Here is a 15,674-nt window from a genome sequence, read left to right on the forward strand (position 1 = left end):
TCCCCTTACCACTGCTTTTACAGTGTCCCATAGGTTTTGGGTTGTTGTGTTTTAATTTTCACTCGTTTCTATGCATATTTTGATTTCTTTTTTTATTTCTTCTGTGATTTGTTGGTTATTCAGCAGCATGTTGTTCAGCCTCCATATGTTGGAATTTTTAATATTTTTTCTCCTGTAATTGAGATTTAATCTTACTGCATTGTGGTCAGAAAAGATGCTTGGAATGATTTCAATTTTTTTGAATTTACCAAGGCTATATTTATGGCCCAGGATGTGATCTATCCTGGAAAAGGTTCCATGTGCGCTTGAGAAAATGGTGAAATTCATTGTTTTGGGGTGAAATGTCCTATAGATATCAATTAGGTCTAACTGGTCTATTCTATCATTTAAAGTTTGTGTTTCTTTGTCAAGTTTCTGTTTAGTTGATCTATCCATAGGTGTGAGTGGGGTATTAAAATCTCCCACTATTATTGTGTTATTGTTAATTTCCCCTTTGATACTTGTTAGCATTTTTCTTATATATTGTGGTGCTCCTATGTTGGGTGCATATATATTTATAATTGTTATATCTTCTTCTTGGATTGATCCTTTGATCATTATGTAGTGTCGTTCTTTGTCTCCTTTCACAGCCTTTGTTTTAAAGCCTATTTTATCTGGTATGAGTATTGCTACTCCTGCTTTCCTTTGATCTCTGTTTGCATGGAATACCTTTTTCCAGCCCTTCACTTTCAGTCTGTATGTGTCCCCTGTTTTGAGGTGGGTCTCTTGTAGACAACATATATAGGGGTCTTGTTTTTGTATATATTCAGTCAGTCTTTGTCTTTTGGTTGGGGCCTTCAACCCATTCATGTTTAAGGTAATTATTGATAAGTATGATCCGTTGCCATTTACTTTATTGTTTTGGGTTCGAATTTATACACTGTTTTTGTGTCTCCTGTCTAGAGAATATCCTTTAGCATTTGTTGGAGAGCTGGTTTGGTGGTGCTGAATTCTCTCAGCTTTTGCTTGTCTGTAAAGCTTTTGATTTCTCCTTCATATTTGAATGAGATCCTTGCTGCTGCTGCTGCTGCTACTAAGTCGCTTCAGTCGTGTCCGACTCTCTGAGACCCCATAGACGGCAGCCCACCAGGCTCCTCTGTCCCTGGGATTCTCCAGGCAAGAACACTGGAGTGGGTTGCCATTTACTTTTCCAATGCGTGAAAGTGAAAAGTGAAAGAGAAGTCGCTTAGTCGTGTCCAACTCCTAGCGACCCCATGGACTGCAGCCTACCAGGCTCCTCCATCCATGGGATTTTCCAGGCAAGAGTACTGGAGTGGGGTGCCATTGCCTTCTCCGAGATCCTTGCTAGGTACAGTAATCTGGGCTGTAGTTATTTTCTTTCGTCACTTTAAGTATGTCTTGCCATTCCCTCCTGGCCTGAAGAGTTTCTATTGAAAGATCAGCTGTTATCCTTATGGGAATCCCCTTGTGTGTTATTTGTTTTTTTCCCCTTGCTGATTTTAATATTTGTTCTTTGTGTTTGATCTTTGTTAATTTGATTAATATGTGCCTTGGGGTGTTTCACCTTGTGTTAATTCTGTTTGGGACTCTCTGGGTTTCTTGAACTTGGGTGATTATTTCCTTCCCCATTTTAGGGAAGTTTTCAACTATTATCTCAAGTATTTTCTCATGGTCTTTCTTTTTGTCTTCTTCTTCTGGGACTCCTATGATTCGAATGTTGTGGCATTTAATATTGTCCTGGAGGTCTCTGAGGTTGTCCTCATTTCTTTTAATTTGTTTCTCTTTTTTCCTCTCTGATTCATTTATTTCTGCCATTCTATTTCACTAATCCTATCTTCTGCGTCCATTATTCTACTATTTGTTGCCTCCAGAGTGTTTTTGAACTCATTTATTGCATTATTCATTATATATTGACTATTTTTATTTCTTCTAGGTCCTTGTTAAAACTTTCTTGCATTTTCTCAATCCTGACGCCAGGCTATTTATCTGTGATTCCACTTTTATTTCAAGATTTTGGATCATTTTCACTATCATTATTTGGAATTTTTATCAGGTAGATTCCCTATCTCTTCCTCTTTTGTTTGGTTTGGTGGGCATTTATCCTGTTCCTTTACCTACTGGGTATTCCCCTATCTCTTCATCTTGTTTATATTGCTGAGTTTGGGGTGGCCTTTCTGTATTCTGGCAGTTTGTGGAGTTCTCTTTATTATGGAGTTTCCTCGCTGTGGGTGGGATTGTATTGGTAGCCTGTCAAGGTTTCTTGGTTAGGGAAACTTGTGTCGGTGTTCTGGTGGGTGGAGCTGGATTTATTCTCTCTGGAGTGCAATGAAGTGTCTAGTAACGAGTTATGAGATTTCAATGGATTTGGAGTAACTTTGGGCAGCCTGTATATTGAAGCTCAGGGCTGTGTTCCCGTGTTGCTGGAGAATTTGTGTATGTCTTGCTCTGGAACTTGTTGGCCCTTGGGTGGTGCTTGGTTTCAGTGTAGGTATGGAGGCGTTTGATGAGCTTCTATCACTTAATCTTCCCTGGAGTCAGGTGTTCTATTATGTTCTCAGGATTTGGACTTAAGCCTCCTGCTTCTGGTTTTCAGCCTTATTTCTACAGTAGTCTCAAGACTTCTCTTTCTATACAGCACTGTTGATAAAACATCTAGGTTAAAGATGAAAAGTTTCTCCACAGTAAGGGACACCCAGAGAGGTTCACAGAGTTACATGGAGAAGAGAAGAGGGAGGAGGGAGTTAGAGGTGACCCGAATGGGATGAGGTGGAATCAAAAGAGGAGAGAGCAAGCTAGCCAGTTATCACTTCCTTATGTGTGCTCCACAGTCTGGACCACTCAGAGATGTTCATGGAGTTATACAGAAAAGAGAAGAGGGAGGATGGAGACAGATGTGGCCAGGAGGATAAAAGGGGAGAATGAAAAGGAAAGAGACAGATCAAGCCAGTAATCAGTTCCCTAAGTGTCCCCCACCGTCTGGAATACACAGAGATTCAGAGAGTTGGATAGAGACGAGAAGGGGGAGGGAGGAGACAGAGGCGACCTAATGGAGAGAAAGGTGAGTCCAAAGGGGAAGAGAGCAGTCAAGCCAGTAATCTCGCTCCCAAGTAATAATAGGTACTGAAGACTGGATTCTTAAAGGTACAAAATTGATAACAAATACCAAAAAGCAAAGATTAAAATTCTAGAGTAGTGGTTGGATTTTCAAAGATACAATATTAAAGAAAATAATAATAAGAAAAAAAAACAGTCACAAAAGCTATTTTATATATATATATATATATATATATATATATATATATATAAAATATGGAGTTTGCTTTAAAAAATAGTCTTTTTTTTGAAAAGTAATAGTGGGTTATAAAAATGAAAATTAAAGGAGTAATAGAGGATTTAAAAATTTAAAAAAAAAGTTAAAAAAGGAAAAAAAAGAAAAGAAAAAAAAGAAGAAGAAAAAAAGGAAAAGAATGATCGTAAAAATATATCTAGGACTTTCTCTGGTGTTGTTGTGGGCAGTGTGGGGTCAGTTCATTTTCGGATAGTTTCTTGTTTTGGCTTATATTTCTCAAGATCTATAGGCCCCTTCCTATGTAGTTGGTATTAACTACAGGGTTTTAATCTAGTGCACCTGTCACTTCCAAGGCAGTTCCCTCGGTTTTAGCTTCTGTTTGCTGGTCTCTTCAGTGTCTGATTTCCGCCCTGACACAAAGAGGCAGTGGTGGACACTTTCTTAGGCTCACTTGTTCAGTCGCGCTGTGGGGAGGGAGGAACACTGTAGGCAAATAACACTGGCATGTGCTTGTAGTGTCTCAGCCACACTGGGCCTGCCCCTGCTCACGGCACGTGCACCCTCCCTGCCCACACAGCTCAGGCTCTAGGTTGCTCTGCTGGGAACCCTCTGAGGCCAGCCCTGGGCTGCATGCACCTCGCGGGTCTTAAGCCGCTCAGGTTCAGGCACTTGGGTAGTCCTCAGAGGTGCAGACTCCGTTGGGCCTGCGTTTGTGCCCTTCCCAGCTCCGAGCAGCTCGGGTGATGAGTTGTTTGGCGAGCGCAGTCACTGTGACTTATTGCCTCTCCTGTCCCTGCCACTAGGTTTTCTGGGTGTACAACCGGTGCACCTTCTCAGGCGGATGACTGTCCAGAACCCCAAGAGGCCTTAGTAAGCAAAGAAGCCTGCTTGCAGTTTGGTAGATAATGTCTCTCTGGGGCTGCGATTGCCCCCTTCCGGCTCTGGCTGCCTGTCACCTGAGGGGGATGGTCTGCTGCCAGCTAGTTCTGTTCTGCCCTTTGTTCTGTGCACGGGCCTGGTGGTGTCTTAGGGCTTTTAGCATGATAGCTATCCCACAGTCTGGTTTGCTAGCCCAAATTGGTTCGCTCTGATTACCCTCTGGTGCATTCAGTCCTGATCCTTACTCTAAGCAATGCAGCCCACGCCTCCCTTCCCAGCCCCCACTTGCTAGTGGTGGGTGCAGGCATATGCGCTGCTTCTCTGCTGGGGGAGTTACCGTTGGGCTCTTAATCTGTGGGTTTTAATTACTTACTTATTTTTCCTTCCTATTATGTTGCCCTCTGTGCTTCCAAGGCTCAGCACAGACTCGGCAGTGAGAGTGTTTCCTGGTGTTTGGAAACCTCTCTTTTTAAGACTCCCTTCCCAGGATGGAGCTCCATCCCTACCTCTTTTGTCTCTTTTTTTGTCTTTTATATTTTTCCTACCTCCTTTTGAAGACAATGGGCTGCTTTTCTGGGTGCCTGATATCCTCTGCCAGCATTCAGAAGTTGTTTTGTGGATTTTACTCAGCGTTTAAATGTTCTTTTGATGAATTTGTGGGGGAGAAAGTGGTCTCCCCGTCCTATTCCTCCTCCATCTTCAAGCCAACAAACTGTATTTTATTTGTTTTTTAATTAGAGGGTGGAATAGAATTTTGGCTGATGCATGGTCCTGTGGCAGTGATATAGGTTCTTCCATGTTCTTCCAAGGCACAATTAGATAACTTCTGTTGAGCATTAACAAACAATGGTGACTAATATTTATTGAGGATATCTAATGCATCATCCTATTTAATTTCCATGCAAAGCCTGCAGGATAGATATACTATTGCTTCTATCCTCAAATTAAATACAAGGAAAGTAAAATTCAAGTAGATTAAGGGACATAGTTAAAGTTTCAAGCCTGACTCCAAAAGCTTTAGCCTTTTCCACTCAAGCTTCCAACTGCCACAGCTATATAATAGGCCAGTTACTGTTATTGACACAGGTAGTAACACTAAGGTACAATGACAATTTTCAATATCATATTCATATCACCAATAATCAGAGAGGGGAATAAAGAGAACAGCTGAGAGAATGTGAGTAGCTGAATGCAGACTTAACCACACTACTAGAAATAAGAAAAGTCATAAATATTTACCTTTCTATTTCAGAACTATAAAAAGTCTCCTCTAAGGTTCTATTAACATAATTAAGCTCTCAATGCTTTTGAAAATTAAAGCTCCTTAGCATGCTACATAAAAGGAAAAAAAGGACTGCTTACTTCTAGGGAATTGATGTTGTGATTTTAAGTCTGAGGTCTTTAAGTTTTCTATGCTGATGTTTTCAATTTGTTTTCTATACATTTGAAAGTTTCTGTTGGATATATTTGCATTTATAATCTACTAGATAGCAGGATGTAGACTGAAGTCTAAGTTTGCCATGTGTATATTTCCAAATAGTGTACATTTACAAATTTACTAGTTTGCTGGATCAAAGTCTATAACTATAGGTAGCTTGCAGACTGAAGGAGGAGTTTACTAATGGAGGAGTTTGAAATTAGGGATTGATGAAAATGTGGTATGTAGCACACTTCCTTTGAAAGCCCACTGCTTGAATCTTCAGTCATATTTGGTTTTTTATAAAAATGTAAGCAACAGGGAACAGAACTACCTCCAAATGAAATGCCATATCTTTAGTAGCAGCAAAGTTTTTATTTTTATAGCAGAGCCAGGGAAACCTTTAGTTTGGTTGGCCAAAACAGTCATCCTTTTAGTATAGTGGTTTTTCAAGCCTTTTAAATCATGAACCATATTAAGGAATTAATTTAGCTCATGACTCAGTACACACATACATATATAACAACAACAACAAAAAAGGAACAACTGAAATTATGGGGAACAATAATTACCTTACTAACATGTTTTGTTCTCTTCTGTTCTACTTTATGCTACATTCTATTCTTCTAGTCTAGTCTAGTTTGTTTCATTTAAAAAGTAAAGTGTGACACAATTCACCAAAATAATTAGATGATTTTAATTTATGAGCTTCTTTCTGCCCATAGTCCTAGAATACAGTGATTTATCGATGAGAGAGCGAAGGCTCCAGATTCTGAGTTATAGTAGAAGATGGGCCACAACAAGATGTGAGCAGTAGAAGGACACACATAAATTCTCTCTTTCAAATGAGAAAAGAAGATGAGATATTCAATAGAGATTACTAATAATTTGCCACTATTTGTAACACAATAATATGTAGAAGAAATCATTTGTGGATTTTATAAATTTTTACCTTGGAGTAGGTTAAAAAAAATTGGAATACATATAATAAAGGCATAACTCTGAGATTTCAGATGACCATGATAGAGAATATAGAGCAGTGAAATGAGTCAAACTTTTTTTTTTTTTTTGGTTTTCCAATGCATTTAAAAGTTATATGTAACTATACAGTAGTCTATTAATTGTGCAATAACATTATGTCTAAAATAAACAATATATATACCTTAACTAAAAAAATACTTTGTTCTTAAAAAATGATAACCATCAACTGAGCCCTCAGTGAGTTGTTATCTTTTTTCTGGTGGAGAGTCTTACCTTGATGTTCATGGCTGCTGAATGATCAGACTGATGATTGATGAAGGTTGGAGTAGCTGTGGCAATTTCTTAAAAAGTATACCTGTGGCGGATTCATTTTGATATTTGGTGAAACTAATGCAATTATGTAAAGTTTAAAAATAAAATTAAATTAAAAAAAGACAACAGAGGAGGAGCCAAGATGGCGGAGGAGTAGGACGGGGAGAACACTTTCTCCCCCACAAATTCATCAAAAGAGCATTTAAACGTCGAGTAAATTCCACAAAACAACTTCTGAATGCCGGCAGAGGACATCAGGCACCCAGAAAAGCAACCCAACTCTTCGAAAGGAGGTAGGAAAAAATATTAAAAACAAAAAAAAAAGAGACAAAAGAGGGAGGGACGGAGTTCCGTCCCGGGAAGGGAATCTTAAAAAGAGAAACGTTTCCAAACATCAGGAAACCCTCTCACTGCCGAATCTGTGCCGAGCTTTGGAAGCACAGAGGGCAACATAACAGGGAGAAAAAATAAATAAACAATTTAAAACTCGCAGATTGCGAGCCCTACGGTAACTCCCCCAGCAGAGAAGCAGCGCAGACGCCTGCATCCGCCATTAGCAAACCGGGGCTGGGCAGGGAGGCGCGGCGTGGGCTGCATCGCTGAGAGTAAGAATCTGGCCTGAATACCCTGAGCGCTATCTGAGCGAAATAATTTGGGCTAGCAAACCAGACTGTGGGATACCTACCACGCGAAAAGCCAGCCCTAACCTAAGACCGCCAGGCCCGCGCACGGAACAAAGGACTGAACAGAGATAGCCGGCTGCAGACCTTCCCCCTCCGGTGACAGGCAGCCAGAGCCGGAAGGGGGCAATCGCAGCCCCAGAGAGACATTATCTATAAAACTGTAAGCAGGCTTCTTTGCTAACTAAAACTTCTTGGGGGTCTGGACGGTCAACATCTGCCTGAGAAGGTGCGCCGGTTTTACATCCAGATAACCGAGTGGCGGGGAGGCGATAAGTCGCAGCATTGGCGCTCGCCTGGGAAGAGCAAATTGGCGCTCGGACCTGGGAAGAGCACAAAACGCAGGCCCAACTGAGTCTGCGCCTCTGGGGACTACCCGAGTGCCTGAACCTGAGCGGCTTGGACCTTGGAGGTGCATGCAGCCCAGGGCCAGCCTCGGATTGTTCCCCCACGGAACAACCTAGAGTCCGAGCAGTGTGGACAGGGAGGCTACACGCGCCGTGAGCGGGGGCAGACCCAGGGTGGCTGAGGCACTGCGAGCCCACGCCAGTGTTATTTGTTTGCAGCATCCCTCCCTCCCTCCCCACAGCGCGACTGAACAAGTAAGCCTAAAAAAAAAAAAAAAAAAAGTGTCCTCCACCGTGCCCTTTGAGTCAGGGCGGAAACCAGATACTGAAGAGACTAGCAAACAGAAGAAGATATAACAGAGGGAAACGCCTTGGAAGCTACAGGCAATAGATCAAAACCCTGTGGTTACTACGGACTACATAGGAAGGGGCCTATAGATCTTGAGAAATATAAATCTGACCAAGGAACTAGCCAAAAATGAACTGAACCCACAACACCCACAAAAAAAAAAAAAAAAAGTCCTAGATATATTTTTATTATTTTTACGATCATTCTTTCTTTTTTTTTTTAATTAAAAAAAAAAAAATTTTAAGTCCTCTATTGTTCCTTTAATTTACACCTTTATATCCTATTACTTTGCAAAAAAAAAAAAAAAAAAAAAAAAGACCCTATTTTTTTCTTCTTCAGCAAACTTCATATATATGTATTTTATAATTTTTTGACCTTGTTTTTTTTTGTTTGTTTTTGTTTTTTTCTTCTTTTCTTTAACATTATATTTTTGAAATTCTAAACTCTACTCTAGATTTTTAATTTTCGCTTTTTGGTATATGTTATCAATTTTGTACCTATAGTTTTTTTTTTATATAATTTCTGTGACTTTTTTTTTTTTTCTTCTTCTCTGTTTCTTTCTCTTCTTCTTTTATATAACATTGTATATCTGAAATTCCAAACTTTACTCTAGATTTTTAATTTATGCTTTTTGGTATTTGATATCGATTTTGTACCTGTATTTTCTTTATAATTTTTGTGACATTGTTCGTATTTGTTTGTTTTCTCTCTTTATTTTTCTTCTTTTTTTTTTTTTTAACATTGTATTTTTGAAATTCCAAACTCTACTCTAGATTTTTAATTTTTGCTTTCTGGTATTAGTTATCAATTTTATACTTGTACTTTCTTTATAATTTTCGCGACCTTGTTTGTTTTTGTTTGTTCGTTTTTTCTCTCTTTCTTTTCCTTCTTCTTTTCTTTAACATCGTATTTTTGAAATTCCAAACTCTACTCTAGATTTTTAATTTTCGCTTTCTGGTATTAGTTATCAATTTTGTACCTGTACTTTCTCTATAATTTTCGCGACCTTGTTTGTTTTTGTTTGTTCGTTCTTTCTCTCTTTTCCTTCTTCTTTTCTTTAACATCGTATTTTTGAAATTCCAAACTCTACTCTAGATTTTTAATTTTTGCTTTTATGTATTTGTTACCAATTTTGTACCTATAAGGACCCAATCTTCAGGACCCATTTTTCACTAGGGAGTGAGATTACTGGCTTGACTGCTCTCTCTCCCTTTGGACTCTCCTTTTTCTCCACCAGGTCGCCTGTGTCTCCTCCCTAACCCCTCTCTACTCTACCCAACTCTGTGAATTTCTGTGTGTTCCAGACGGTGGAGAACACTTAGGGAACTGATTACTGGCTGGATCTGTCTCCCTCCTTTTCATTCCCCCCTTTTATCCTTCTGGCCACCTCTGTTACCTTCCTCCTTCTTCTCTTCTCTGTATAACCCCGTGAACATCTCTGAGTGGTCGAGTTGTGGAGTGCACATAAGGAAGTGACTACTGGCTAGCCCACTCTCTCCACTATTGATTCACCTCATCTCATTTGGGTCACCTCTAACTCCCTCCTCCCTCTTCTCTTCTCCATGTAACCCTGTGAACCTCTCTGAGTGACCCTCACTGTAGAGAAACTTATCATCTTTAATGTAGATGTTTTATCAATGGTGCTGTATAGAAGGAGAAGTTTTGAAACTACTGTAAAAATAAGACCGATAATCAGAAGCAGGAGACTTAAGTCCAAACCCTGACTCCAGGGAACTCCTGACTCCAAGGCACATTCATTGACAGGAGCTCATCAAATGCCCCCATACCGACACTGAAACCAAGCACCACACAAGGGCCAATAAGTTCCAGGGCAAGACATACCAAGCAAATTCTCCAGCAACAAAGGAACACAGCCCTGAGCTTCAAGATACAGGCTGCCCAAAGTCACCCCAAAACTATAGACATCTCATAACTCATTACTGGACATTTCATTGCACTCCAGAGAGAAGAAATACAGCTCCACCCACCAGAACACCGACACAAGCTTCCCTAAGCAGGAAACCTTGACAAGCCACCTGTACAAACCCATACACAGTGAGGAAACGCCACAATAAAGAGAACTCCACAAACTGCCAGAATACAGAAAGGACACCCCAAACTCAGCAATTTAAACAAGATGAAGAGACAGAGGAATACTCAGCAGATAAAGGAACAGGATAAATGCCCACCAAACCAAACAAAAGAGGAAGAGATAGGGAATCTACCTGATAAAGAATTCCGAATAATGATAGTGAAATTGATCCAAAATCTTGAAACTAAAATGGAATCACAGATAAATAGCCTGGAGACAAGGATTGAGAAGATGCAAGAAAGGTTTAACAAGGACCTAGAAGAAATAAAAAAGAGTCAATATATAATGAATAATGCAATAAGTGAAATTAAAAACACTCTGGAGGCAACAAATAGTAGAATAACAGAGGCAGAAGACAGGATTAGTGAATTAGAAGATAGAATGGTAGAAATAAATGAATCAGAGAGGATAAAAGAAAAACGAATTAAAAGAAATGAGGACAATCTCAGAGACCTCCAGGACAATATTAAACGCTACAACATTCGAATCATAGGGGTTCCAGAAGAAGAAGACAAAAAGAAAGACCATGAGAAAATACTTGAGGAGATAATAGTGGAAAACTTCCCTAAAATGGGGAAGGAAATAATCACCCAAGTCCAAGAAACCCAGAGAGAACCAAACAGGATAAACCCAAGGAGAAACACCCCAAGACACATATTAATCAAATTAACAAAGATCAAACACAAAGAACAAATATTAAAAGCAGCAAGGGAAAAACAACAAATAACACACAAGGGAATTCCCATAAGGATAACAGCTGATCTTTCAATAGAAACTCTTCAAGCCAGGAGGGAATGGCAAGACATACTTAAAATGATGAAAGAAAATAACCTACAGCCCAGATTATTGTACCCAGCAAGGATCTCATTCAAGTATGAAGGAGAAATCAAAAGCTTTTCAGACAAGCAAAAGCTGAGAGAATTCTGCACCACCAAACCAGCTCTCCAACAAATACTAAAGGATATTCTCTAGACAAGAAACACAAAAACGGTGTATAAACTCGAACCCAAAACAATAAAGTAAATGGCAACGGGAACATACTTATCAGTAATTACCTTAAATGTAAATGGGTTGAATGCCCCAACCAAAAGACAAAGACTGGCTGAATGGATACAAAAACAAGACCCCTACATATGTTGTCTACAAGAGACCCACCTCAAAACAGGGGACACATACAGACTGAAAGTGAAGGGCTGGAAAAAGATTTTCCATGCAAATAGGGACCAAAAGAAAGCAGGAGTAGCAATACTCATATCAGATAAAATAGACTTTAAAACAAAGGCTGTGAAAAGAGACAAAGAAGGTCACTACATAATGATCAAAGGATCAATCCAAGAAGAAGATATAACAATTATAAATATATATGCACCCAACACGGGAGCACCACAGTACGTAAGCCAAATGCTAACAAGTATGAAAGGAGAAATTAACAATAACACAATAATAGTGGGAGACTTTAATACCCCACTTACACCTATGGATAGATCAACTAAACAGAAAATTAACAAGGAAACACAAACTTTAAACGATACAATAGACCAGTTAGACCTAATTGATATCTATAGGTCATTTCACCCCAAAACAATGAATTTCACCTTTTTCTCAAGCGCACATGGAACCTTCTCCAGGATAGATCACATCCTGGGCCATAAAGCTAGCCTTGGTAAATTCAAAAAAATAGAAATCATTCCAAGCATTTTTTCTGACCACAATGCAGTAAGATTAGATCTCAATTACAGGAGAAAAACTATTAAAAATTCCAACATATGGAGGCTGAACAACACGCTGCTGAATAACCAACAAATCACAGAAGAAATCAAAAAAGAAATCAAAATTTGCATAGAAACGAATGAAAATGAAAACACAACAACCCAAAACCTGTGGGACACGGTAAAAGCAGTCTTAAGGGGAAAGTTCATAGCAATACAGGCACACCTCAAGAAACAAGAAAAAAGTCAAATAAATAACCTAACTCTACACCTAAAGCAACTAGAAAAGGAAGAAATGAAGAACCCCAGGGTTAGTAGAAGGAAAGAAATCTTAAAAATTAGAGCAGAAATAAATGCAAAAGAAACAAAAGAGACCATAGCAAAAATCAACAAAACCAAAAGCTGGTTCTTTGAAAGGATAAATAAAATTGACAAACCATTAGCCAGACTCATCAAGAAACAAAGGGAGAAAAATCAAATCAACAAAATTAGAAACGAAAATGGAGAGATCACAACAGACAACACAGAAATACAAAGGATCATAAGAGACTACTATCAACAATTATATGCCAATAAAATGGACAACATGGAAGAAATGGACAAATTCTTAGAAAAGTACAACTTTCCAAAACTGGACCAGGAAGAAATAGAAAATCTTAACAGACCCATCACAAGCATGGAAATTGAAACTGTAATCAAAAATCTTCCAGCAAACAAAAGCCCCGGTCCAGACGGCTTCACAGCTGAATTCTACCAAAAATTTAGAGAAGAGCTAACACCTATCCTGCTCAAACTCTTCCAGAAAATTGCAGAGGAAGGTAAACTTCCAAACTCATTCTATGAGGCCACCATCACCCTAATACCAAAACCTGACAAAGATCCCACAAAAAAAGAAAACTACAGGCCAATATCACTGATGAACATAGATGCAAAAATCCTTAACAAAATTCTAGCAATCAGAATCCAACAACACATTAAAAAGATCATACACCATGATCAAGTGGGCTTTATCCCAGGGATGCAAGGATTCTTCAATATCCGCAAATCAATCAATGTAATACACCACATTAACAAATTGAAAAATAAAAACCATATGATTATCTCAATAGATGCAGAGAAAGCCTTTGACAAAATTCAACATCCATTTATGATAAAAACTCTCCAGAAAGCAGGAATAGAAGGAACATACCTCAACATAATAAAAGCTATATATGACAAACCCACAGCAAACATTATCCTCAATGGTGAAAAATTGAAAGCATTTCCTCTAAAGTCAGGAACAAGACAAGGGTGCCCACTTTCACCATTACTATTCAACATAGTTTTGGAAGTTTTGGCCACAGCAATCAGAGCAGAAAAAGAAATAAAAGGAATCCAAATTGGAAAAGAAGAAGTAAAACTCTCACTATTTGCAGATGACATGATCCTCTACATAGAAAACCCTAAAGAGTCCACCAGAAAATTACTAGAAATAATCAATGACTACAGTAAAGTTGCAGGATATAAAATCAACACACAGAAATCCCTTGCATTCCTATACACTAATAATGAGAAAACAGAAAGAGAAATTAAGGAAACAATTCCATTCACCATTGCAACGAAAAGAATAAAATACTTAGGAATATATCTACCTAAAGAAACTAAAGACCTATATATAGAAAACTATAAAACTCTGGTGAAAGAAATCAAAGAGGACACTAATAGATGGAGAAATATACCATGTTCATGGATTGGAAGAATCAATATAGTATAAATGAGTATACTACCCAAAGCAATTTATAGATTCAACGCAATCCCTATCAAGCTACCAACAGTATTCTTCACAGAGCTAGAACAAATAATTTCACAATTTGTATGGAAATACAAAAAACCTCGAATAGCCAAAGCGATCTTGAGAAAGAAGAATGGAACTGGAGGAATCAACCTACCTGACTTCAGGCTCTACTACAAAGCCACAGTTATCAAGACAGTATGGTACTGGCACAAAGACAGAAATATTGATCAATGGAATAAAATAGAAAGCCCAGAGATAAATCCACGCACATATGGACACCTTATCTTCGACAAAGGAGGCAAGAATATACAATGGATTAAAGACAATCTCTTTAACAAGTGGTGCTGGGAAATCTGGTCAACCACTTGTAAAAGAATGAAACTGGACCACTTTCTAACACCATACACAAAAATAAACTCAAAATGGATTAAAGATCTAAACGTAAGACCAGAAACTATAAAACTCCTAGAGGAGAACATAGGCAAAACACTCTCCGACATACATCACAGCAGGATCCTCTATGACCCACCTCCCAGAATATTGGAAATAAAAGCAAAAATAAACAAATGGGACCTAATTAACCTTAAAAGCTTCTGCACATCAAAGGAAACTATTAGCAAGGTGAAAAGACAGCCTTCAGAATGGGAGAAAATAATAGCAAATGAAGCAACCGACAAACAACTAATCTCAAAAATATACAAGCAACTCCTACAGCTCAACTCCAGAAAAATAAACGACCCAATCAAAAAATGGGCCAAAGAACTAAATAGACATTTCTCCAAAGAAGACATACAGATGGCTAACAAACACATGAAAAGATGCTCAACATCACTCATTATCAGAGAAATGCAAATCAAAACCACTATGAGGTACCATTTCACACCAGTCAGAATGGCTGCGATCCAAAAGTCTACAAATAATAAATGCTGGAGAGGATGTGGAGAAAAGGGAACCCTCTTACACTGTTGGTGGGAATGCAAACTAGTACAGCCACTATGGAGAACAGTGTGGAGATTCCTTAAAAAACTGGAAATAGAACTGCCTTATGATCCAGCAATCCCACTGCTGGGCATACACACTGAGAAAACCAGAAGGGAAAGAGACACGTGTACCCCAATGTTCATCGCAGCACTGTTTATAATAGCCAAGACATGGAAGCAACCTAGATGTCCATCAGCAGATGAATGGATAAGAAAGCTGTGGTACATATACACAATGGAGTATTACTCAGCCATCAAAAAGAATACATTTGAATCAGTTCTAATGAGGTGGATGAAACTGGAGCCTATTATACAGAGTGAAGTAAGCCAGAAGGAAAAACATAAATACAGTATACTAACGCATATATATGGAATTTAGAAAGATGGTAACAATAACCCGGTGTACGAGACAGCAAAAGAGACACTGATGTATAGAACGGTCTTATGGATTCTGTGGGAGAGGGAGAGGGTGGGAAGATTTGGGAGAATGGCAATGAAACATGTAAAGTATCATGTGGGAAACGAGTTGCCAGTCCAGGTTCGATGCATGATGCTGGATGCTTGGGGCTGGTGCACTGGGACGGCCCAGAGGGATGGTATGGGGAGGGAGGAGGGAGGAGGGTTCGGGATGGGGAACACATGTATACCTGTGGCGGATTCATTTTGATATTTGGCAAAACTAATACAATTATGTAAAGTTTAAAAATAAAATAAAATTGGAGAAAAAAAAAAAAAAAAGAACTGTGCATGGAACAACTGACTGGTTCCAAATCGGGAAAGGAGTACATCAAGGTTGTATATTGTCACCCCGCTTATTTAACTTATATGCAGAGTATATCATAGGAAATGCCAGGCTGGATGAAGC

The 15,674-nt window shown here is 38.9% G+C and overlaps 1 pseudogene; it reads right to left on the reverse strand.

Annotated features, from left to right (window-relative positions):
- The window catches only part of LOC113888118, a 195,987-nt pseudogene that overhangs the window by 135,103 nt on the left and 45,210 nt on the right, over positions 1-15,674 (reverse strand).

Source organism: Bos indicus x Bos taurus, chromosome X, assembly GCF_003369695.1.
Source record: "Bos indicus x Bos taurus breed Angus x Brahman F1 hybrid chromosome X, Bos_hybrid_MaternalHap_v2.0, whole genome shotgun sequence".
Taxonomy (NCBI): Eukaryota; Metazoa; Chordata; class Mammalia; order Artiodactyla; family Bovidae; genus Bos; species Bos indicus x Bos taurus.